Here is a 25,139-nt window from a genome sequence, read left to right on the forward strand (position 1 = left end):
AGAAATAGGATGTAATGGAATAACTACAAGTGCCAACTTCAACATTTAAGCAGGAAAATAACAATTGCACAATGGCAAGACTGGGAACAGACAAATAAACACTGGGTCTTCAGAAAAGGGAATGGGAATCAGGGTACATAACAAACTGAACATGCATCAACAATGTCACACCATTGTGGAAAAAAGCTGCAGTACAGGAGAGATGTGTAAACAGAGCTGTTATATCTAGGAGATACGGAGAAGTTCTTCTCTTACTTAATACTGGTAAAGTCTCATCTGTAAGATTCTGTTTGGGCTCTGCATTTCCAGAAAAATTGCTTTCATAAAAGTCCAACAGAAGGGAATACATGGAAGGGGAAAAAAATAACAATGTTTTTAAAAGACATGACCCTAATTGAGAATAGGAATGCTTGAGGTTTTTTAGTCCAGAGAAGAGAAGACTATGGGGAGAGTAAGACCTTGTTCTCAAAGCACTGCAGATGGGGCAAAAATTAATTGAAAGAAATTCAGGTTAGACATAAGGAAAAGTTTTTGTATGACATGGATAAGTGGATGGGGTATATCCTCTAGAGGGTTCTGGAAACATCATTAATGTATTTTTAAGACTAAGTTAAATATCCCTAAGAAAAGTTTAGAAGCATTTGCTCTGCTGTGAGATAATGGCAGCAGAGCCGGTAATCACTGTTTCCAGCATCATAACTGCGGTTACGATCCAGATAGCTGTTCTGATCCTGTTTTTTCCTGATAGACATAAATCCCAGAGACATTTAAACATTTCATGTGTTTGTGTGATCTTAGGCACAGGTGTAGATATCTCCTTTGGGAGTCCCTGTCATGATACATTCTGTATAGCTGTATGGCAACGTATGTCACATGCTCAGGTAATTTGTTAACTTACAAACTTTATACTGCACTATAAATTCCACACAAAAAAAATAATGTCTTTGTAGTCTGAATCACAGCTTTTGCTTTTCTTTGTTTCTTGGTTCATTTATTTTCATGGTACCAGATATTAATTTTCCCCACAATCCATGAAATACTTGGGTTTCTCTGGAGAGCTTTCTAGTTAGGAAAAGGTGGTGTGAATGGTTTATGTAATGCAACTGAGACCCAGCAAACTCATCTCATTAGAGATGACTAAAAGGCCATTAAATAGGCCAGTTTTTAATCTCCATTGAGTTTGACTGAATTCAAACTGATAGCCCATAGGCAAAAGGCTATGAATTTCATTAACAGTACCCTAATGCACTCAATCCCCTAATGAGTGCTAATGTTATTCTTCTGAGAATTAAGCTTGTTTTCTGAAAAGATACATTTATAAAATCAAGTTCTGGTATTTTGGAGCACATATGGACAGGTTTGCATTGCACTTAATTAAACACAAGAAAGATTATCACTTCATGCAATGCACAGATTTCTTCTAAGGTTTTTGGTCATATGTGCTCCATCCTAGCCAAAATACAAACAATAGAAACTTGAAAAAGCAAATATTAACTCTACCCCTATACTTCTTCCTAAATATCATTTTACTATACCAAATCATTTTAAAGCTTATCAAGCTTACATATATTTTGTCCCCCAGAAGATTATTTTTATGCAACAATTCTTCCTTCAGTTCTGCAATTAATAGTTGAAGGAAACCACCAAATTCTATAAAAGCATTAACTTACAGAAGAAGATGCAGTGGTTTATGATATTTCACATCTGTTTCTAAACAAGTAAAAAAGTAAAATGCTCAGCATAAATATGAACTTTAGTTCTAATGCTGCCAAATCTCACAATCTTATTAAGAGTTTAAAGACACCTTAGTTTAATCCCTCACCTTACTACCTGAGCTAAAAGGCCCAGTTCCATAAGCAGTAGTAGACTCCAAAAAATGCTTATGATCCACAGAGTGCGTGGATCCAAATTAAAATCCACATTTGGTGTGAATTCATGGAGCATATAACTACAGTGTTAAAAAAAAATGACAGGGTGGTAAAGGATTACGTCTAGTGGTGTCAGAACTCTTTTTGATTCCTAATTTCACCATTTTTGCCATTTAGGCTCATAATATGTGAAAGGTAGTACACAATCTTAAAGGCTGCATGTTGGATTAGGAAGACTTGAGAAATACATACAAAATGACACAAAACTGGAGTGCATGAAATAGAAGATTGTGAAAGAAAGTATGTGACCAGTAAAAGACCATACAACATGAGTTCTGAAAATGAAGCCAGAAACTGCTCAGCTGGCTTTTTGTTTCCAGGAATTCTGGCTGTGTCCTGTATTCCACCAATATCCTGTATCCACCAATGCAGACAAGGCCTAATAATGATTAAAACAGCATTTGAAAACCTCTTGAGGAAATGGTATCTAGTTCCTCTTGGTCTTCAACATGGCTATAAAAAGCTTAAACCAAGGCAGGCTCTTTCATGTTGGCAGCAAAATATGATTAACTGAAACCCATTTAGAAATGGTTTCTTCATATAAACATTTTTGTAGCTGAAGCTGCAGAGGGAGAGTTGGAGCAGGTCTAAGCTGAAGCATTTAGAATGAAAGACTGCAAATGCCTCCTTGCAACACACACAGCAAAATCCCAAATGCCTGGAGGGAAGAACTTTTTAATGATAATTTCTTACATTTATATAGCACCTTTTATTCCCTAGGACCCCAAGCACTTCATTAGCTCTATGCTAAAAGCTTCACTGCAGAAATACAGCCAGTATATGCATGATTTTCTGAACGTTTCATTTCCAGGTGACACATTTCTTTCAATAACAAAATATTCTGCTTATCCCATATATAGCAACTGAAACACCAACATATAAAAGATTAAATTGTATAGTTCTGAGCTGTAGAATAATTTAAGCCTGTATGATTGTCATGTAATGGATACATTGCATTTATCCCATCCATTTCCCCTCTCCATTTATTACTTTGATCTCATCTTTGCATCGTAGCCTTTGGTAGAAAATTGTGTCTTTCATAACATTTTCAAAACTGAAATGCTCCTTGATGTCTGAATTTCAGACAAAAACGGGGTTTATAGGAAAAAGTAGCATTTTTTTCTTAAATCCACTATTAGAAATTGAGAAAGCAGAGGAGTTTTTGAGTACACAGGACATAATGCTTTCTTTTTCCAGCTAAGATGGTTGTTTGAATAAAACATCTTGCCTTTACCTACAAAGTTCATCTTGTCTTTGCCCTTAGATTCTCATAACTACAAAAACAAGGGTCCATAAACATGATGTGAAAGGTACCTCTGTGTTGTTGCTCAATTTGCCACAGAGTTTTTATTTCCACCCTACAGAGATATTTTGGTTTCTTGGCCTTTCCTACAAAGATATAGTACTCATTTCACCAGTTTCAACATATTTAGGAACTCAGTGCACTGTCTGTTTCAACAAACAGTAACTAACATTATTTCCATTTAAATTTTAGAAGAATAATGGAATGAATTGGAGCAGCTTGATTTATTTCAACGCTAAAAATCTAAAAGAAGAAAAATTTCTTAACTCTTTGTTGTTTGAGCTGTTGATTCATGTTTTTTGGCTTGCTTGTTTCACAGGCTCTTTTGAAATACAGTTGTCAGTGATAATTAAAGAGGATTCTCTAGTGTTGTCTATATTTCAGGCAGAACAAAAATGCATTTTATGTATAATATGAATTTAGTCTCTGCCACAAATCAAGATATTCCAGTCATCTTTGTCAGCATCAATGAAACTTGTAGAATTGCAGTAAGATGACAGTAATAATATAGATAAAATTAAACCCATTAGCCATTAAACCCTATGCCTGTTTTAACAACCTTAACCAGGTTGAGTCCTGAGATAAAATATTTTGCAACAGAAGGATATTCAGAAGGTCTCCCTGGCTAAATATTGCCACTTGCCCCTGTGATTTGCCTTTGTAACTGTTGCACTGTTACAAGTGCTTTAACTCTTCCAGCTAGGAGAATTTCCCACATTACATGATGAAGACAACTGTTTTCCCATTGCTAGGCTTCTGTCCACAGGCACCAGGATGAAAACACCCATGTTTGTTGCTTAGTCCTGCTCCCCTTGGCCAGGCCTGCGCCAGCAGTTACAACACAGCTTTTGTCAGGAGGAAGCAGCTTCTTACCCAGCCTCCCACAGTTGTCCCCTGTTTGCTGTCTCACCACTGAGGAGTGTTATTGTCATCTGCCACAGAGCAGAGAGAAGCAGCTGTTGGGGCAGCACTATCTGCCTGGCACATGAGTCTCCATTCTTAGCTGCTCCTCAGGTAACCACCATAATAAATGTTATCAATTAACAAATACTGGATTGATTGTCAGTAGTAATTAATTAACCTTGCTCTTTATGCTTGCATTTTATCTTGCATTAGTCTAATTCATCCCACAATAAAAAGATGATAGTTAAGCCTACATCTTTGTTCCCTTCAGGAGGATCTGACATCTCTCTTCTCATGTCTGTATTACTGAACTCAAGTCTCACATAATTCAAAGATAAGAAGTAAGCAGATCAGTATAGGAAAACACCACCATATATCATAGCACTGACCCTCTTAAGAACAATGTATTGCCTTGGAGGGTTGCCATTTGCATCACGCACAGGAAGTATTAATATATGAAAATATGCTATGAGCAACAAAACCGTAACAAATTTCTTCCTTAGTCTGCTGATGCATTGTAATTCAGTGGAAGAGGAAGAAATCTGTAGCAATAACCTGACCTTCAGCAGATGATGGAAAGGACCTAGATACAACAGACATAAATTATCGTAGCTCTGCTTAACCCAGACTGATGATTCAGTTCACATTATAGTGCCAAAATGATAGAGAGAAGACTGAGATAGTAATTTCAAGTTCCTTGTTTCAGGTATCACTCTGATAACCTTAGTGTATCCCTGTAGAAGACAGGGCATGGAAAAGCCTAGCTATGACTATCAACCACATGCCTGTCTCGTGCTGGCAAAGTGTTACTGATGAGCAGGAAATGGCATGAGACTTGTAGAGTGCCATGTTCTGGTCTCCTAGTTGTGTCACACCCCGCTTGTCCCTACACCCACCTCTGTGACTAGCGTTAAGCTCACACCCACATCTACAGCACATATTAGGGACCTAAGCAATGTTAATGTGGAGAATTAGTGACAATAATCCTTTCAGGCATACTCCATGTTCGAATTTGCGACTTCTCCATGTCCCAGGGAGGGACACAGGTAGCATAACACAGGGAAAGTCACCTTCCTCAACTGAACACCATTTCAACATCCTCACAAAAAGGAAAGGTTTTAGTAGCCAAATCCCACAACTTCTGTGTTTCAAAGTCATCTGGCCAGGTGGAAGTCAGGACAAAGATCCAAGTGAAGACATCTTCACCAAAAACCTTTGCCTTGAGAAGCAAATGCACTTGAAAAATGAACAGCATCTCTCAGTTGTCAATGTCTTTGCCACTGTATCAGTGTAAGTACGTAACTACACACCAGGCAGGATTTCTAACTGCCTTCCCTTCCCCACAACCCCTTACTGTTCTGCCTGGTAGGCAATTGCTACCTCAGCAGTTTTAAGTTCATTAAGTTAGATGGACATACATCCCCTTGTCCATATACTTAACACAAACAATTATGTAACTCTTTATCAATGTTGGTTTGTAAAGCACCAGAGGTTTGTGTACAGGAAAATATAATAATATTTTAAAAAGAAGCAAAGAAAGCAAAAGAGCACTTTATTACTATTAATGTAGAAATACTGAGGAGCCTGTATTTAGGTAAGATCACAGCAGCAGAAAGTCTGTTTGATATGCCATACCTTCTGTTTGTTTCTTAATTGTAAAGAGTTTGGGTTTGATCAAGACAATTAACTATGAATATAACTGAGTTTTCTCACATCAGAGATAAAGCTTAAAAAACTACAAAAGCTTTTTTTTAGAGTATATTGTACTGTATAGATAAGTACGTATCTTCAGGGCATGCAAACAGACATCTTTGTAATTGAATCCTGAAAAGGAGGTGAAAAAAACCTGTATAAAACCATGACAGCTTTATGAAGTCTTCAAGTTAATATGCAATGTTGAGAAGTTATTTGTGATTCTGTGGTTGTACTGAATCACTATATGGGAAGTTGACAAGAATTAAAAAAGCAAGTTACAATCTGGGGTTATTACAATGTAACTTCTGTTACCCAGTAACATTCCTCTTTACAATGTCCCTCCTTGTCCCTCTCTATGCCAACAGAGGACAAGCATCTCCTAGGCCACATCCATTACCACTGAAGTGCCAAAAAGTATCTTCCATGCAATGATCAAAGCTGTATTAAAACTTTTGCTACTTTCTTGTTTATCCAGTATTTCCACATCACATCCTGCCTAAACTCTCAGCTGAATTATTTTGAACAGCAGTTCATTTGCTATTACCCCATTCAGAAAATACTGTCTTAGGTTTGGGATTTGCAGGCAGATCTTGTATTATAATACTACTGCTTTTAGTGCGAAGCTCAGAGAAACATAAAGTGTCTCATTATAAACTCAGTGAGATAGCTGCAAAGACTTTAATGAGCTTTCAACGAGGCTCAAAGAAATAAAATTCTAGCACTAGTTTTCCTAGTAATAGAAATCTACATATTTAAAATAACTGTAAGATGGTTATTTCAGTATCCTGAAATGCATGCTGGGTAGAGGGTTCTCAGACAAAAGAAAGAATGAAGAAACTTAGAACAATTGTAACGTTCATTTTTAAAACTTGTCCCAGTTTCACAGCCCTTGGCTCTGGTTTCCAATAAGGCGTTCATAGGTCACTGTGTGGAAATGGACTAAGGTAAGGCTTTAGAAGTGTATTTATAGTTACACCATGGACATAATTCATAAAGTAAAAATGGGGTATCTGCAAGAGCAGAAATAGTTGGCAGAGTAGTTTCATTTTGGGAATTTCAGCAAAAGAAGCAATATCTGAACAGTCTCAGGAAGCACTCCAGTCTATCTGCTAATGTATCAGATGTATCTAATTCCATCCCAAGCATATTAAAATTCCTTTTTCAGAAGTTATGTGTGAATTGTCATTCAAATATATCTCTTTGAGTTATTATGTTTATATTCTGCTTTAAAACAGCAGAATGGCTGTTACTTACTCTGTGCAAAAGAGAATCCCGATTCTGAATCTTGACAGGAGCCAGATAATGGTGTTTTAATGTTTCATGTAGATGTCTTAATCAGCAAGTCATTTAACCCAATCAGTGTAAGACTGAGAGTACTTTTAAAAGTATTCCACTTATGAATAGCAATAACCATGTTTTGTCACATTTATCAATTATGGTTTCTAAGAGGAGGGTGTCATCCCATTTGTGATAGAGTACATTAAGAAGCATGGCTTTCACAATGACTTAAAATAGCACATGCTGTGGGAAACAGTGCTTATTAGGATTCAAGACAACAGGTACTCACTAAGTATGAATTGTATACTCACTTCCATCATTTACATGTTACAGTTTATCAAGGTAGCTAGCTACGCAGGGGCTGCCCCTACATACTGTTTGGTCTCCAGGTCTCTTGGACACATCTGCATGGCAAAGCAAATGAGGCACATTTTCCCCCCAACATCAGCAGAATACCATGTGAAGCCTTTCTAGTCTTCATGCAACATCAGCACATTTGTACCACATATAACCCACAACCTACACACCCCTACCTACCCGACCTCACTGGTCACCACTCTTCTGATCATGCTGCAGCAGACTGTTGAACCTTTCCCTGGGAACAGCCAGCACCTCTGTGCTCTCACAGCCCATTCTGAGATGACTCACTCAGGCCTTCACTTCAGAACAGACTCTGTAGTGCTCTCCTTTGGCTTTCCAGACTACATGGAGAACAGGGTCACCCTTCTGGGAAGCAAGGTGGCTGATCCTCCTGGTTAGAAGCAAGAAGGGCTTGGCTTGTAGCTGTGGCCTCCCAAGTGTGGCAGAAGACTGTGATAAGGCCAACCTGTTTACAGATGGCATCCCAGGGCCAGGTGGAGGGCCTGGGCTGGGAGGCGATGAGGGTATGTCACTGTAAACTGGAGGGCAGCATGGCCAGATGGTGCTCAACAGGTCTGGGCAGGTATGGCACACATACAGGTGCAGAGCTGTGGTGCAAGAGCCAAGCCATATGGCTTTGTTGGACAAGTACAGGGGTGGTCCAAGGAAAGGCGTGGAGATGGTCCAGACTATACGTGGGGGCTGGGAGGCACAGAAAAGGTTTCCGAGGAGTTTTCCTGCAGCATCCTAGCTGGAGCACTCCTGTGGAGCCCCAGAGCGCATATGATGCTCAGGCAGTAGAGCCCGAATGGTAGCACAGGTGCACTTCCACTGGACAGAAGGACAAAGCTAGCTGGCCTACCTACATTTGGCAGTTCTTTTGTTCTGAGCAGAATGAGGATATTTTACTTGCAGGAAGGGGAGGCTGACTGAACAAATGCCATTTCCCAAATGGAGCAGTAAAACTAAACGGGTTGGGGAGATGCTCACTGCTTATTTGGAAATGCAATGTGACTACCTGTGCACCTAGAAGGAGAAATAATATAAAATGCAGTGAACTGCAATGCATCCTGACTATGGGATTGTTTCTCTCAAAGGTTATATGATTCCAAAAATATGCCTTTGAGGCAGAGAATGAAATATCAAGTCCTTCGTATAATTTAATTTATAAATTACAATTATTTTTCTTTAAATACTGGGCTGGGATTGAGAAGAGACTGTGGAAATAGGAATTATCATGACATAGCTTGTAGAAGAATCCAAAATTTCTCCTTATTTCTGATTTAACTTCAGTGGAACTGTAAGTGTAACAGTGCTTGGTCCAGATTTGATCATTCTCTTCTAGAGTCTGGGAGACTTGCAGAAGGAGAGCCTGTGCTTTACATTCTGGTTTATGGGAATACTATTGTGTTTTTTATCTTACCTATATTTAAAAGTACTCACTAGAAGTTCCTGCAGCTGTTTGGTCACATAATAAAAGATAGACTCTGATTTCTCATGCATGCACTCAGCATGGTGTATCAGAAAAAAGGCCCCAAACCTGCTCCGGCATTCTAATAAGTGCGTGTGTCACTTTGTAGGAGATCAGAATCCTGTCCAAATTCCACAAAGCCTAATAGGACAACAGTTGCCAAATGACAAAAGCTATCAGAAGAAACAGAGTAAAAAGGCACATCTTTGTTTCTGATCTTCACAGCTTCAGTATTGGCAAGAGAAATGCCAAGGTTTCCAAAATAAAGCCAGTTAACCACTGTAACTGCTATTAAATATAAAAAAGGACATAAAAATAGAGATGTTGGAAGCCAGGATATGAACATTTGAAACAGCAGCTATGCATACAATTACAGTTTTGTTACCATCGCCTGCTCCTGGGGCTGTGCAGTGCCACTGGCTGCATCTGTGCTGGGAACAGAGGCATAGACCTTTATATGGGGCCTGTAGCATCTAACCAGCAATGGGGAATCCCAAAAGCAGAACAGTTTTGCAGCCATGCTGTGCTGTGCTGTGGTGGGAGGAGAAAAGAGACTGCAGAGAGAGGCAGCTTCCTCCCCTTTACTGTCATGCAGGACATGCATTACACAAGGAAGCAGCAAGAGTACCTTCACTGTCCTCCCCAGTAGCTCTCCTCATCTTAGTAAAGGCAAGCAAAATAAAGTCATTACAGCAGCTAGTTGTTGTAAAGGCTCTGCCACGGTGGCAGACACATGCACTGGCATCCTAAACTGGGTAAAATCACTTGGAAGATAATATAAAGTGAGACCTTAATGGGCATTAGTTAAGTGTATTAAAAGTATCACTGCTTTTCTTGCACAGACACAGCTGTTGAGTAAGTGCACTGCACAGCACTGATAATCCAGATGACATGGTAAATGAAGATGGCATATTCCTAAGTAAGAATTATAGTCTTGTCTGTACACAAAAACTGCACCCATTTGATTTAATCAGTAAAGAAATAGATGCAACACAGCCAACGTGTAGACAAAATGCAGGGGGTAAAATGACACTGTACGCATCTATTCAAGGCCTACAATTTTAGCAGCCTTGTTTTCTGCAGGTACAATGATGGCATTTTTTGTCTGAGCACAGATATAATGATCCAGATTCTGGATGTGAGGAAGAAGCGTAATAAGACAGTGATCCACAACCATGATCCATGCTGGTCTCTTCAGGGAACTGCTAAAAGAAGCCAAACAGGATTGTTCATCTGCAGAACTGCACTAAACTGTGATCCGAAACATGGCCATTATTGGACTATTCCTTGTGCTTCAGTTATACCCTAAAATAATTAATTGATGTCATTAAACTACTGTGGCATTGAACACATATTGCACTTAAACATAATTAATGTTGACAATTAATTATTTCAGGTTTTATGACAATACCTCGTCATAAATATTTCTAAAAATCAGATACAGGATGGAGGAGTCTGCACACTAGAAACTGCCACAAAACTGAAGACTTGTCAAACCAAAATGAACTACAAAAACAATAATATTCAGGCATCGTCACTCTCATTAAACACCTAATGATGCCACAGGCATATTAGTGGGGAAATGCTCATGAGGCTCATGAGGAATTAGAAGGGAAAAAAGCAAATAAACCCCCTGCCCCTAAAACTGCTTGCCAAGCTGTTTGTACATTCTGCCGCAGGCAGTTGCTTGGAAAAGATGGAGACGTGAATGGAGACAGTCAGTGACTATTAGATGCTGATGATGGTGAGGGCAAGCAGAAGAACTGATGCTAGAGATTAAGGGCTGCCTTTTGCTTTCAGTTCTCTGTCTCAACATTTCATAGTATTTAAATGAATCTGTTGCATAAGGCATTTCTCCTGTCTATGCTGCTCAGCAGCCATATTCTCCTCTCTGGTATGGATTGTCTTGGGAAACTTGCCAAGCTGTGACAGAGCAGTGCATAAAAAGAAATCATGCTCATAAGCTGGGGGTGGGGAGAGCTGCAGGTGAATAGATGCAGTGCAGCAACATACATACAGCCTCCTGGCTTGAAACCTCAGCGTTAAAATTAAATGGCAGCCAAAATACGTAGTGCGTAGGGCTGCTGGAGACCCCAGACCATCCAATTCATTTGCTCCAGGGAGGGTGTGAGCATAGTGAAGTAGAATTGCTCAACACTGCACTGGCTGCTGCTCTAAGAGACTGGAGAACAAACAAGTATTTCCTCTAAAGATGCCAGGAAAGCCCCATCCAGTTTTGAAGCCCATTCTTGCCAGATGCTGAATACTTCCTTTACACTTAGGAAGGATCCGGACCTTTTAATTAAAGACAGTGGGAAACAAGGGTGGACCCAGCCTCTTGTAGGAATAAGCTATTACCTGCCTGCCAGGACCTGTCCGAAAGGTCTGGCATTTCCTATAGAATCCAGGGAATGTACTCACTGCTGTTAATATTCATATATCTATTAATAGCCAAGCTCCCAGGCAGTTGTTGGCTTTTCATCTCTAGACCTCAAAGTGCTTTACAAAGGAGATCATTATCAACAAAGGAACAGAGACACCTACATTTGGGCTTTGGCCCAATGTAAAGAGCATCTCAGATCACCTGTAAAGCAGCTTTGCTAGTTGAGCTTTACTCTGGCCCCCTGCCCTGGAAACAATCTCCAAATCTTAAATGACTGGGGGTAGGAGGAGGGATTTTCAGCTGAAGTTCAGTAACAAAAACATCTACAGGGGATTAGGCAATCCTGCACAATGCTGTGCCTAGCTGGAAGATGTGGAGGTCAAGGAGACTCTCAGCTAGAAGTCTGTGACACTGGAGTAACCTTCAGGCATCTTCAGATCAGATATCCAGGATACCTTACTACCCAGTGCTGCTGTGGATTACAGCACTGAGCACTTTCAATTGCCCCATCCCCTAAGACAAGATTTACTGTCCTTTCTCCATCTTCAGTTGTTGCAGGAAAAGACAGGTGACAAAATGCACTTGGGCTGCTAATTTTCTTTTGCATTTTTGCCCTGCACACAGACTGGGACTTTCCATCTTAATGACCTGCAGCTGAAACAGATGTTTTGCTTTAGTGTTTTAAAGCACTTCACAAAACTTAACACTAATTTATTCTTTTGCAGTGCTGGGAAAAAAAAAAGAAATATGTTTGATTTTGTTACTCACATAACAGAACAATGTGAAAAATGGAAACAGATGTTTCTCATTTAAGCATGAATAAGAAGGAAGTGAAAGAAAAAAGATGATGTAGTAGATGTAGATTAAGAGAAATATGATGGCTTGGTTAAGTCAAGACAATTTCTTATGGATCTCCAGTCAGTCCTGAAAGATCTAACAGCTTGGTTCCCTGATTTAGCAAGCACATGGAAGTGCTTAACTCCAGCTGTGGAGATTGTCTCACACGCTTCATTTATAGTATTTTTTAAAGCTGTATAGCTAAATGAATGTTTTACAGTTGGGAGCTGAGGGATCAAGGGCATTGTTCCTGTAGACAGTAAAGCACTGACTGTTTTCACAAAGTACAGACATCTAAATTTAAATATTAGAGTAGAAATAAAGTCAAACTGAAAATACACTGTTTCCTGAAACATGAAGAAGGGCTTTGATATTACTGCAGCACAGAGCGAGCACTGCGAGACCCAGAAGCAGCAACCTGGGACCCACTGAGAGCCTTGGCTCCCCCACAGGGCACAGCACTGGCAGGGGCGACCTGCTCTGCTTTGGCAATTGCCTCTCACCCTCTCCTTGTCCCTGCAGAAGTAAAGGTCCAACCTCAGCTGCAGGGCCCTTCCCAATAAAATCTTTCAGACCATCAGGCTGAGACAAGATTGTTCCCCTTGTTCCCTCCCTCCTGAGTAAAGCCAGGAGACATGTCCCTGCCCCAGAGCCACCCTCCACAGCTCCCACAGGCCTCCAAGGTGCTGTAGGATTCACCTCTGTGGAAGAAAGGACAGCACTACCCTGCCAATGCTTGCAGCCTGGAGAGAGCTGCAGAGGTCTTTCCTACTGCAGGAGAATCCTCCTGGCAATTCTATCTCACTAAGCACCTGCTCAGTTTTCACTCTTTGTTACTCCTGAGAAAATTAACCTCACTGGCATATTCTGCCCTTTCCAAGGCAACCTAGCCCCAACTGGCAGAAGTATAGCTACTCCTGATGTTCCCAACAAGGAGGACAGGCAAAGGGTATGTTCCAATTCCCCATGGATTACAGCACTGTTAAAAAAAAAAAAAATATCCAAAAATAAAGCAGACCAACAAATCCCTTTGTTTCCAGGCTGTACTAATCTATGAGGAACCACTGGGCAGAAATGCAGTATAAAATTCCTTCTGTAGTGGAATTCTTAGGAGGAAATATTAAAAACTAGGCTTCAAATCCTCTTGTTTGAGTTTTAAGGACAATACTTCAGTTGCAGGAAACAGTCATTTTCCACTCAGAACCTGTAATATGACAATGTTTCTGAAATTGTCACTGCTTTCAGCACAGTTGCTGAGAAGAGATTTGGCCCTGTATGCAGTCCACAGGCTGTGCATGCAGAATTCATAATCTCTTTAACATTACTATATGCAAATGCTCCCAGGATGCAAAGATAGATTTGTATTTCACATTAATATTTTATGAGAATTTTGTGTGTACATGATAAATGAATAAATGGAGGGACAAAAGGGGACATGAAGAACATGTGCATTGTGTGTGAGAACTGCATTAATTCTTAAATGTTTGCAATGGCCACAAGATGGTTAAGGAACAAAAAGATTTATTACTGTAATTACATAGGAGGAGAGAATAAGAGAAGAAAAATGAGAGATCAAGGGAGCAGTTTCATGTTACAGTTTCTCCAGCTGCAGAGCTGGTTTAAGAGGTTCTCCAGACCCTCCTGCCCCCATCCTTTTCACCCTGGCTGCAGATTACCATCCCTTTAGTTCTGACAATTCAACCATTTGCATGTTCAAGATTTAAACCAGCTCTTAATTACAACATGGAATCACACCCTTAATCTACTTGGTCTCTCATTTTCAGATGCTATATAATGAGGGCACAATTCCATACAAAATCTCAACACTAACAGAGTGCTGTGGATATGAAAAAAAAAGAGGCACATCAAGGAGACTGAGGAGAGGTCTCAGAATCTGGGGTTTAAACGGAGTTATCTGGACAGAACCATCACTGGTTTCCCACTGTTTCAGCTTCTGGGTCACCCCCTTTCTCACCTTTCCAGTTGCCCTTATTCTATTGAAGTTTTATTGCTACTCTGGAACGACATGAAGCTCTCTCATGCTTTAACTATAAGAAATGTAATATTGTATTTGTCCAAAAACCTACATGAGTAAAAGAAGATCCCTGAGGGGATATTATTAACTGCCTGCTACTTATCATTGATGGTTATTCTCTGAGACAACTCTTCTGTTTAATCTTTATGCTCTCAACAATAACCCTTCCCTCTTTTTGATCAAGTGTTAATTTTCTTGAAAGATTTTCTCTGACTTTAGTTATTACTGAAGGGGATTTTAATTTTACCCCAACTCTTTAATGGCTAAATCTTGCATATACACTATTTCAAATAGGGGTATTTCAGTTACTCTAAGTAAATAGTTCAAGGATTTGGCTTTGATAGGTAGCTGGAAAATTTCAAATCAAAACAAAATTGAAACTGCAGTTTCTTTTCCACTTCAGAATAGAGTTCTTAGTCTCCCTGAGTGACCTGTCAGTGTACTGGAATAAGAAATGGATACTGTTAGACTGCTACAGAGCATACTCCCATGTCAGCGAGTTTCATCAGCACAAGTGGCAGCCCTGCATGGGAAATCTGTTAGCTGGTTATTTCATCTGCAGCTGATCAAAGATAAACAAGAGAAAAAAGACAAACAAAGGGAAGTGGTGATGTAGAATGTATTCTTACTTTCCTAGTCTCCACAGGCAATATTATTGCTAAGTTTCCCCTAATTGTTTATAGTAGAGCTTTAAAGCATAAGAGGAGAGAAAAAAATAAAGAGAAAAAACCAGTAGAGGTTCAGCAGAGAGTAAAGCCCAGAAGCCCTTGAAACCCTTCTTACAAGCATCCTCACTCCTTCCCTATTGTCACTGCATCTCCACAGCCCCATGGAAGTCCAGATGATGGGTAAATATCTAATAATATGTTACATTTAGGGCAGTTCATATTTCAGGGAAAGATTGCAACATAGGACTGAGTGATTTTTTTGGGAGGCTTGTTTTGTTTTGTCATACTGGGCACTCCTGTTTTCAATGACCTTGTTGTCCATGATAATTACAACGGTTTACAATAGTCTCCTGTTCCTTTGAACCAATAAATTAGACTGGGCCCATGGTTTTGCAATTCCAGTCTGTCTTCCCAATATTGGTTTATTGTCTTTGCTTGTCTGATCTGAATGTGTGTGAGCGGAAGCAGAGAGCCTCAGGTTGCTCCTTCCCGTGCAGCCACTCTGTGGTTCCCAGGTTCAACATGGGAGCTCAGCATATCCTTCTTACAGCCTCAAGCAAGACACTTGCTCACTCATCTTCCTCTCTCCTTTTCCACAATAACCTACCTTCAAAGCTACTCTTCTTTCCAGCATGGACTTGCTTGAAGGATGCAGAGAGGTACCAGGAGCTGCATAGGACACAGCTATTCCATGACTAGCAATGCAGATGAGGAAAAGACTTGAGTGAAAGTCAGCAGGGCCAAATGCCTATCAGAAACACCAGAATATGCGATCTAAATCTACACATCTGAGCCTTAAATTTCCCCATCTGTAAAAACAATGTTGAAATACTCCCCCATTTCTCAAGAAAGATACTAGGGTTTAACTAATTCAATAGATTAATGAACACTTACAGAACACCAGATGTCAGAAAAATCTTTTTCCTAAATCAACATGGTTTTGAGTATTTCAGTTGATGACAGAAATTAATTTTACAAACAGGTACAACACAGACTATAAAAGGTGGCTAGTAACATCAAGATGGTCCCCTTAAGATTAATCTAATATTACAAAGTCTTTCAGAGTGAGCATTTATTTCCCCTGTTGCAGTCCTGTTGAGGCAGTTGGACTCGGCAGCCCCATTTGCTTTCTCAGCATTTGACGCCAGAGTACACAACAGTATGGGTGGAAAGAACACAGCAAGAGAGAGATGTAATCACCAAAGAAATGGAGCAACAGACTTAAAAAGAGCATGGCTCTCACAGCAGGTCAGCTGAATTGGCAGCTGTGCATTTTGGACTAGTACCAAGTGTCCACTACCACCTTACAACAGCCTTCTGGCTTTAGATTTTATCCCTGTTGAAATACGTAAGTATTTTCCTAACAGTAGCATTGCTTTTCAGAAAGTACGGCATCAGCCCCAGCATACAACAAACTTTCTCCACTACTTCAGTTTTCTGATCTCCAAGATTCAAACAAGAGATGTGTGGAGAATCTTTGTGTGCTGCCTTCACACTTGCATTCAAATCTTCCCTGCTTAATGAGCCATGGGCTGTTGCTCTGAAACAGAAGACATTAACGGTTCAGAAAAAAATAAACCCCTGTAGATTAATCACCTGGCTTCTTCATGGGCCCAAGTCCATTCACCAGACAGTTTGAAAGCAGAATACACTGCCTGACTGATAAGCATATTAGCTGATTGCTACGCCTGGCTTTGAATATGAGTAGAATATGAGTCTTTTTCATTGTTTATTGTAAACAAATACCAAAGGTCTCCAAATGTCGCTATATTCACAGAAAAGAACAACTGTGCAGCCATTACATGATGCTCACAGCATCCCCCCCTTCGCTGTGACAGTGAAATACTATCTATTTCATGCTTCTTGATTTTTAAAGTGAATGTTTCATTGCTTTCTGAACAGCACTTAACTGCTAGGTATTACTTCTGAGTCTGCCACGCAGCAATCCTTGCAAAGACAAGGATCTCAATTCACCTTGAGAACTACACTTTGCTAGATGCTTGCCACTAACGGTATTCCTGCTCCTTGGTAAACCACTGGTAGCTTCGTTGTTACACAGCCTGACCACTCGATTTCAGTACAGGAGGGATAGTACGAAAAAGAAACGGGATTAAGTGTGGCCAAAAGGATTGCAAATCCATCAAAAGCTGTTCTGGGTTCAGCTGTAACAGCTATTTTTCTCCTTAGTAGCTGGTGCAGTGCTGTGTTATGGATTTAGCCCAAGAACAATGCTGATAACACACCAATCTTTTAGTTGTTGCTTAGTAGTGATCATCCTGATCAAGGACTTTTCAGTCTCAATGCTCTGCAAGTGAGGAAGGGCACAAGAAGCCAGGAGGAAGCAGAGACAGGACACCTGACCCAAACTAGCCAAAGGGGTATTCTATACCACTGTTACAGCTGAAGCCAGGACAAGGCCTTGCCAAACCTTGAAAAGAACACTGGCAGGCCACAGTGCTTAATTTTCTGGAAACAGAGAGGAACGGAACAGCCAAACAACCAGTTGTAGTGTCAGCATGATTTCCCCCATCCCATAGCAAAGTAAGCTCAAAAAAACCAACTGGGATATGGCACTAAACACATAAACAGACCTGAACTGTTCCAATTTATGTAATGGCAATACCTGTCCTTCCCTGCACCCCACCTCTTCACCCCTGCCCTCCCCAGCTCTCTATGTTTCAGGAGACTTTTTGAACAGAGTGATTCTAGTATAACATGAAGGAAACACCAGCTCTACCCTTTGATCGCTTCTTACTCATCTCCTTTCTCTTGTTAGGTCAAATCTCAGTCTCACTGAACTCCTGATTTAGCTTATTAGCAGAGAACAGTGAACCCCCATCCTCATTTCTTCCCTTCACATATCTAATAGCTTGTTTCCCATGTTCCCATTTTTACAGCCCTTAGAGGCTGCTTTGATTACCTTTACCTTATCCTTCTTACAGGTCATAGAGGTCAGTGGCATACCTGGAATAAACTGGGACTGTTATTTCAAACGTCAGTCACGCTTCAGCTGGAAGGCAAAGTCCTGTCAGCAGGGAAATTGAAGTGCTGCAGAGCAAAGCAGAGGACAGTAGTATCTTTGATGGCAACTATGTGCTTCAGCTCCTGCCTGTTAACAGGTATCCATGGGCACTGTTGTTCCCCTGACTCCCTTTCCCTTTGATCATGTTGTGTTGCTATTGGAGCATTTCAGTATACTGGGCCCAGAGCAGGGTATATGCACCTCTGTGAATACGTACCACAGGCTAGATCCTTCACAGATTAAAAGTCAAAAAAAGTTGTGGTGGTTTCCTGAGCTGAGGATTTGGCCCTATATTCTTAATATTCCTCTGCCACCAAGGAGGGTCTCATCAGGCAAGATGCTGAGCAGCTTTTGATTAAGACCAGTGTGAATGAATGGAGCACACACAGCACCACACACTCCCCAGAAACAGTCCTTTACAAAGAACCGCCTGGATGCTACAAAATGAGCCACATAAGGAGACCCCATAAATACAATGGCATTTTAAACTGGACATCTTCGTAAACCACCAGCCTCTGCTGGGGTCACAAACCCTGGGTTTGGGCACATTAATTCATTACTTCTTCAAAGAGGTGAAAAAAACTGCTGAGAGGGATGCAAACATGTTTGCTTTATGACGACGTATAAAGACTATGCTCGGAGTCTCCTGAACAAGCCTTCCTTTTCCTTTAGTGGCATGCAAACAGTGCACACTACATGCATTAAATGGGATTCAAGTCACTTTTTTCATTGCTATTAGAGCAGGTACTGCTGGAGATAAAAGCAACTGTCTCAGAAGAGCAGGTATGACATCTGGTACATAGCACCAAAAATAAATCTTTAACTTCCTCTCACACCTGCCAAACCTGCTCCAAGGAAATAAAACCTGGGAAACATTACAAATACACACTTCTCTCTGATTTCAAAGGAAGAACTGACCTATTTTTTCTTTGCCCATTTTAAACATTTCCTATGACAAGATCAGTTTGCTAAAACAATGGGTTCTGTTTGGAATAACCACAATCATAAAAGAAAATTGCATGCATATGAAGAAGGCGAGCGGCAAGATATTTGCACTGGAGGTAATTCACACTAATACTGCTATTTATAGTGCAGCAGCACCTTAGGGACCCAGTCATACTCAGCACACCCACTTGGTAAGCACTATACAAACATGACATCTGATAGTCTCTCCCCTGTAGTGCACTCATAGTTATGATTTATGGCAACTGGTTGGTAACATCATATAATCTGGGAGTGGTCCTTTGTTAAATTATTTTCTCTGGTCATGTTTATGTAATAAGTATTTTCCATATCCTTTCAATAGCTGACCTGGCTTACAAGACGACTAGAGATTTGTGTATTGGTGAAGATGACCTACTTAAATCAGGAACAATTAAAGACCTAGTTCCTATTTACAAGCTTGACTAAGAAACCACACACACACACAAAAATCAAGTTGAAGCAGCCAGGAAATGCTTCTCAGTGCTACAATTGTGGTCATATGGGAGGGTTTGGTGGCGGGGGGGGGGGGGGGGGGGGAATCAAGAAAGGAAGTGCTTGTGATTCATTATTAGCAATGTAAATAGGACACATTTGGAGGCTGTCACCATCCTGATCGCTCATCTGCTTTTATTAGTCCTCATTCTTTATTCTTATTGTCTTTGGTTTTCTGCACTTGTCGTTAAAGTTAGTTATGTTGTAAGCATCTGTTTAGCATATTCTATATGAAAATGCAAATAGAGATGAAAAACAGTAAAATAAATATATGCAGCTTCCCTGTCATGTATATATTTGACTGTAGCACATCAAATACAAAAGAATTATCACTTTGAAAGTCTGCTTGTTCATTATGTGCATTACTTTTTTACCAGCAGATGGCAGTTTACCATTATTTTAAATAGGTTCTTTTGTTACTATCAGATGTTTTAAAGTTGTAAGTAATTGGGGAAAAGCTGTGAGCTCATTTCAAAGTTTATTTTTAATTTAATTTCCTTCTGCCTCATCCCCTCTAGAAACATCAGTAATCAGGACTGAGCTATTTGTTCCAATTTACTGTTGACCAAGGCTGAACATCTTCTATACAGAGCTCATGAAGCCTCAAACACCCACTGCTGCCAACCTGCCCCCTGAGGCACACTTTACACTCCCCAGTTGCCAGTCTGCACTTGGGAAGATGCACACAACATTATTAACACTAATAGCAGGGGCAACATGAAGGATGTGACCCTGTACAAAGGAGCCAGTGGCTTATTTACTGCTGTGTTGCTTGGATGCTGTCTGAATTCTGGGTAAAAAAAGAGTTAAAACAACCATCCTGGCAATGCTGTGGAGGCAGCCAAGGAGGACCAAGGGTGCAGGGAGTCTGTGCCAGGAAATGCAACCTGCAAGGGCGACTGCAGAAATTCTGCCACTACCCAAGGCTGTGCTTTAACCCAGTCAGAAGCGCAACCTCGAGTCCACCTTCCCTGGCCTAACGCTGGGATGACAATGAAAGCTTTCCCAGTGAAAAACTCCAGCAGGGAGCACAAATGAAATGAAGGCATGGGTCTGTTGGTCCAGCTTTAACACTTTGGCATTACCTGACCTGTGCAGCCCTCATGGGCACAGCAGTACCACCCACAGCCTAGGACCAGGCACTCAGAAGAGACGCACCAAGAGTCTCCCTCTCCACTCACCCTGTGGCGACACTGCTCTGTCTGCGTAAGCCCATCTTCCCTTAACACCCTAACAACTCCCTCCTTTGTGCCAATACCACCATTCACACGCCCAAATAAGCAACGCAGTTGGTTGCAGTTGGATTTGTTCCCTCATCCAACTCTGCCACCCACCATAGCACACAAATGCTCCTCTTGATAGCACTGGGCACAGATTTTTGCTGGATTAAAACAATCACGTGGCTCCTGCCTTTTCACAGGAGCAGCACCAAAACGGCAACAAAGAGCAGAACTCTGTTCACCTTACACCACGGGCGTGCCAGCTCTGCCTTTCACTGTGAGATGGGACTCACACATATCCCTTTCTGCCAACTCTTGAGCCACAGAGCACAATGGTGGGTTGAAATAGACTGAGAGCGAGAAGGAGGAAAGGGCTTCTCTCACCTGCTCACAAGCTGGGGCAGACTGGTTTTGTGGCTGGGCTGGGATTTTGTTCATTTGGGTTTTTGTTTTGCTTACACGGCAAACTGCCTTTTCCCTAGGGCTGCACAGGTCTTTTCAAGTCCCGCAAGTTTTGAATTTGTGTTCCTGGTAGTCTCACACTGAAGTGGCAAACAAGAGATCCAGAAATCATTTTGCATCTGTTAAAGAACTAAACAAAGCTAAATATTCCAAAACAATGACCACTGCTACACATCAGCCTGTGACCTATCTTGGGAATGCAGTGTTTTCTTTTACATGCAGTTCCACATAGCCTCTTTTTAATGATCTGCAGAGAGACTGATAAATTCACCAGCAGTATTAAATTAGAAGCTGAAAGCAACAGAGAGCAGTTGTGTTATACAAATGGGCAAAGAGAGATGAAAAACACAGGAAGAAAGGAAATGTGACAACATTTGGGAAAAACAGGAGAGCATTACAGTGTAGGGAGCAACAGGACACATGTACACAACGGCATCAGGTATGGATTGACCAGGGGAGATCAAAAATGTGCCAAGGTGAACAGTCCAGCAGTAGTGGGGATAGACTGAGTAACAGGTCATATCTAATGTTGAAGATCTCCAAAGATGCAGGATGCTGGGTACCCATTGTTGTGAAGGCCTCATGGGCAGAGCTGTGCTTATAAAATAACACTGATTCAGTTCCAACAGCCTTCTGTTGGGACAAATAGCAAACGGAAGTATTTCTGAATCACATAATTATTTTTTAGCTTTTGATAGTTCCCAAACAATCACACAGCCAGAAAATACATGCTGATCAACCTTTCTTCCTTATGTGGGCAACTGCATAAGCAAAACATATTCCACGCGAACCTGCCACCATCCTATGAACTTTTGTTTCCATCTGAAGAGTACTTTAAATAACATTCAAAGCAGGTTTAACATCAGTTATTACTCTGTTTGACTACTGCATTCCTAAGATAATGGATTTCAAAATTGTATTTTCCAGTTGAAGATTAAAGAGCTACTTCTAGGCTTCCTACCTTCTTTAATAAAGTAAGATTCAAACTAGCCTCAAAAGTTGAACATTAATATAAAGGAGATCTGCTGTCATCTTACTAAGTGTTACCAGCAATCATTTAGCATTCCCATTACTTTCCCACCCAAACCTCACCTACTTACATTGAGAAACAAACTGGATTTCTTACACCCACACACCCCCTTCATCTTGCAGATACTTGGGGATACCTGTCACTGTAGGACTTCAGGCTTTCCGCTCTGCTTCACTGAGTGAAAGCAGGTTTGTGCCTCCAGGCAGAAAGAGGGCAGCTTTTCACGCCTGTGATGCACAGGTGCACACACACACACACACACACACACACACACACACACACCCCGACCTTCTGAGCAGCCTGCTCCCCCTCCAGGGAAGCTGCTGCAAGCAGGGGAGAATGCTGCCGGCTTACCTCATGGCCAGTGTGCAAATAGCATATAGCCATGTTTTATGGTATACTTGGTATTGGAAAGCAACACACATTCCTTCAGAGTGCAAGGCAGGAGGGAATCTTTTAATTGTCAGGTCATGCACATCAGCAAGCAACGGAAATACATTTGGCGAGCCCTGCATTTCTTGTACACACATCATCACCTCCATATTGCAGGCACAGAGTCCCAGCACTTGCCTATGACTACAGCATGCATCCCCAGAAAAACAGGTAGAGGGATGAGTTGAGACATACCCCTTGGCAGAGTGGGCCCTGTCAATCTCACCCTGCAGAGCCAAGAACAGGTTAGCTCCTGGCCCTGCTGCTGGAGAAAACAAAGGGAAAATCCCACATCCCAGTGAGAATCCAGAGCAAAATTGTGCTCCGTGGCTTTTGTCTGAGAGACAGCATTACTTAGATCAGGTCTAACTGCCACACAATAGAGGATGGAGAATCTCTTAATTCCCCCAGAATCCACCTCAAAGACTAAGCACTCTTAGCATCCTCATAATCTTGTGCAAATCAGTAGCTGGACTCAGCCTAGGTTTGCCACTCTATGAATGTGCACTACACTGGGAGGAAGGAAGAGTTGCAATCTGAACCTAAAAGCCAGGGTATGCATTTCCTCCCCCTGCCCTCCCCCAGCTTTACACCAAAAGCAGAGCAGCAACCAGGTGACTTAACTGCTGTCAGCACCTTCTATTTTTTCCAAGTTTCCCATAAGGGCAGAAAGAAACCATAACACTTAAGAACTATGTTACCAGATTTTACACCTCCCTCTATGACTTGTCATACCAAAATCTTGCCATTTGAGTGATAAGAAGAAAATGAAGGCTCAAACCCTGCCATTTTACCTCAAATATGCAGCAAATGTATAATTATAAATTAGTATTTATCAGCTAAGCTCCTCTACTTTAACTTGTTCTACCCCAAAGTATCACTACAGTGTCACTTAGAAGACAGTAAGGGTGGAGGTGCGATCACTATTAAGAGAAACACAGCAGAGTACCATGTGGGAAGCAGAAGCAGACTAGAAGCTGACAGTACTGGGCTCTACAGAGACACCAGCCTGCAGGACAGGAACAGAGAAGCCCACGGATAGAAGAGCTTTGAGACATTAAATACCTGGTGGCTGAGAGCTGATGCAGCTGCAGCAACCAAGAAGGGTTTGTCTTCATCTGCTGAGCAGGACTGTGGGCTCCTTCCCGGTGGAGGCGGACGTGGTGGGTCACGTGCAGCTGTGTCCCTGGAGTCCAGCTTCCTGCAGCGTGCTCTGCAGAGGGCAGCAGCTCAGTCAGACAGGAACTGAAGCCAGGGAAAAAAACCTGCCTGTCTCACAAGGCATCTTACTGTGAGGATGTCCCTGAGCAACACCTCTGCCTCTGCCTCTTGGTTTCTGGGTAGAACCAAGTCCTAGGAATGAGTGTCTCAAACCTGGCACCCCAAAATGGAGTTCCAAATAACTGGATGCTTAAAAATACTGCAGTACGATGTGTTTAACAAAGGTGGGAGTGAAACATAAAGCAGAAATTCATAATCTTATTGTGTGTGTAAAGGAGGCCATGTCCCATCAGAAACCACCCTGTGATTAAAACCAGGAACAAAGCAAGGCCCGAGCACCTGCAGGATAGAGAATACCCTCAAATGAAGCAGACAGCTGAATCTAAGAGAACCATTAGAGTCAAATTCCCCTTCACCTCTTAGCAGCTGTAAACATGTGAAGGCCAAACTTAGGCAGGACTGTTGGTTTTGTGGCAAGTTTTCTCTGACTTAAGAATTTGTGGTTTTAGTCCAGCACGTGAGAAGATCTTTGGACAAGTTGCACACTGCTACATAACCTGCAGATCTACCTGGCTGGGGTGCAGGACTAATTCTTCATGCACAGCTCACCTACTGTGGCAAATACAATGAATTAAGAATACACTAAGTTAGTGAGCCCTGTAAATGGCAAGTGTTGCAAGGGTTACTAACAAAAGAAATTGCAGGATATACCGTATTTCATTTGCAGCCTGCATACTGAAAATAAGGATCCGTACCCAGGAGTGAATTTTGCTCAGCGAAACTCAAAGTTTAAGTAAACACAAATAGCCTACACTGAAACTGTGAAAAATAAACAAAGTATAATTTAATTTAATTTGAGCACCCAAGCAAGTCATTTGCAAGTCTGTTTAATGGTTAGGAAGAAAAACCTTTAGTTCAGTCTCTACAAATGGTTTTAGTTACTTCTGTAACTTTCCATCTCTTGAGAATAATCTACTCCTAATAAGGACAATTGCTTAGATTTATAACCCCACTGAGGTCTTGTTAAAGATCTAACAGAAATCCTATTTAAATGAAAAGGACAATAGAATCTTTAAAGTCCATGTAGAGTTTAATTAAAACCTGAAACAGAACCCATGTCTTTATGCATAACAAAAGCAAAATCAGATTTCAAAGCTGTTGAACTACATGTAATTGGCATAAACTATCCATTCAGCCAGAGTAAAAAAAAGTAGGCTATCATATGGAAATTGGAGTCTATTAATAAAAACCCTGATACATGTGCATAGCACCATATTTTTGCATGCATTTTTTAATTTCCTTAATTTGCTGAGCATATCTAAGAGCAAATATGAGACATGCTGTTAAGCTGAACAAATCCAAATGGGACAAAAAAAAAGGCTGACTGAAATCAATGCATTTACATGCACCAGCAT

At 41.1% G+C, this 25,139-nt stretch overlaps 1 protein-coding gene across 3 annotated transcripts in view; it reads right to left on the minus strand.

Annotated features, from left to right (window-relative positions):
* Window positions 1-25,139, minus strand: part of ZNF644 (zinc finger protein 644) — an 81,534-nt gene that overhangs the window by 55,022 nt on the left and 1,373 nt on the right. For all 3 annotated transcript variants that reach the window (XM_062613138.1, XM_062613135.1, XM_062613139.1), the window contains exon 2: window positions 23,569-23,716. The gene's annotated coding sequence lies outside the window, so the exon portion shown is untranslated. The remainder of the gene's footprint in view (window positions 1-23,568; window positions 23,717-25,139) is intronic.

This window comes from Pezoporus occidentalis, unplaced genomic scaffold (assembly GCF_034315485.1).
Source record: "Pezoporus occidentalis ecotype Australia unplaced genomic scaffold, CSIRO_AGI_Poc_V1 ctg164, whole genome shotgun sequence".
In the NCBI taxonomy this organism is placed as follows: Eukaryota; Metazoa; Chordata; class Aves; order Psittaciformes; family Psittacidae; genus Pezoporus; species Pezoporus occidentalis.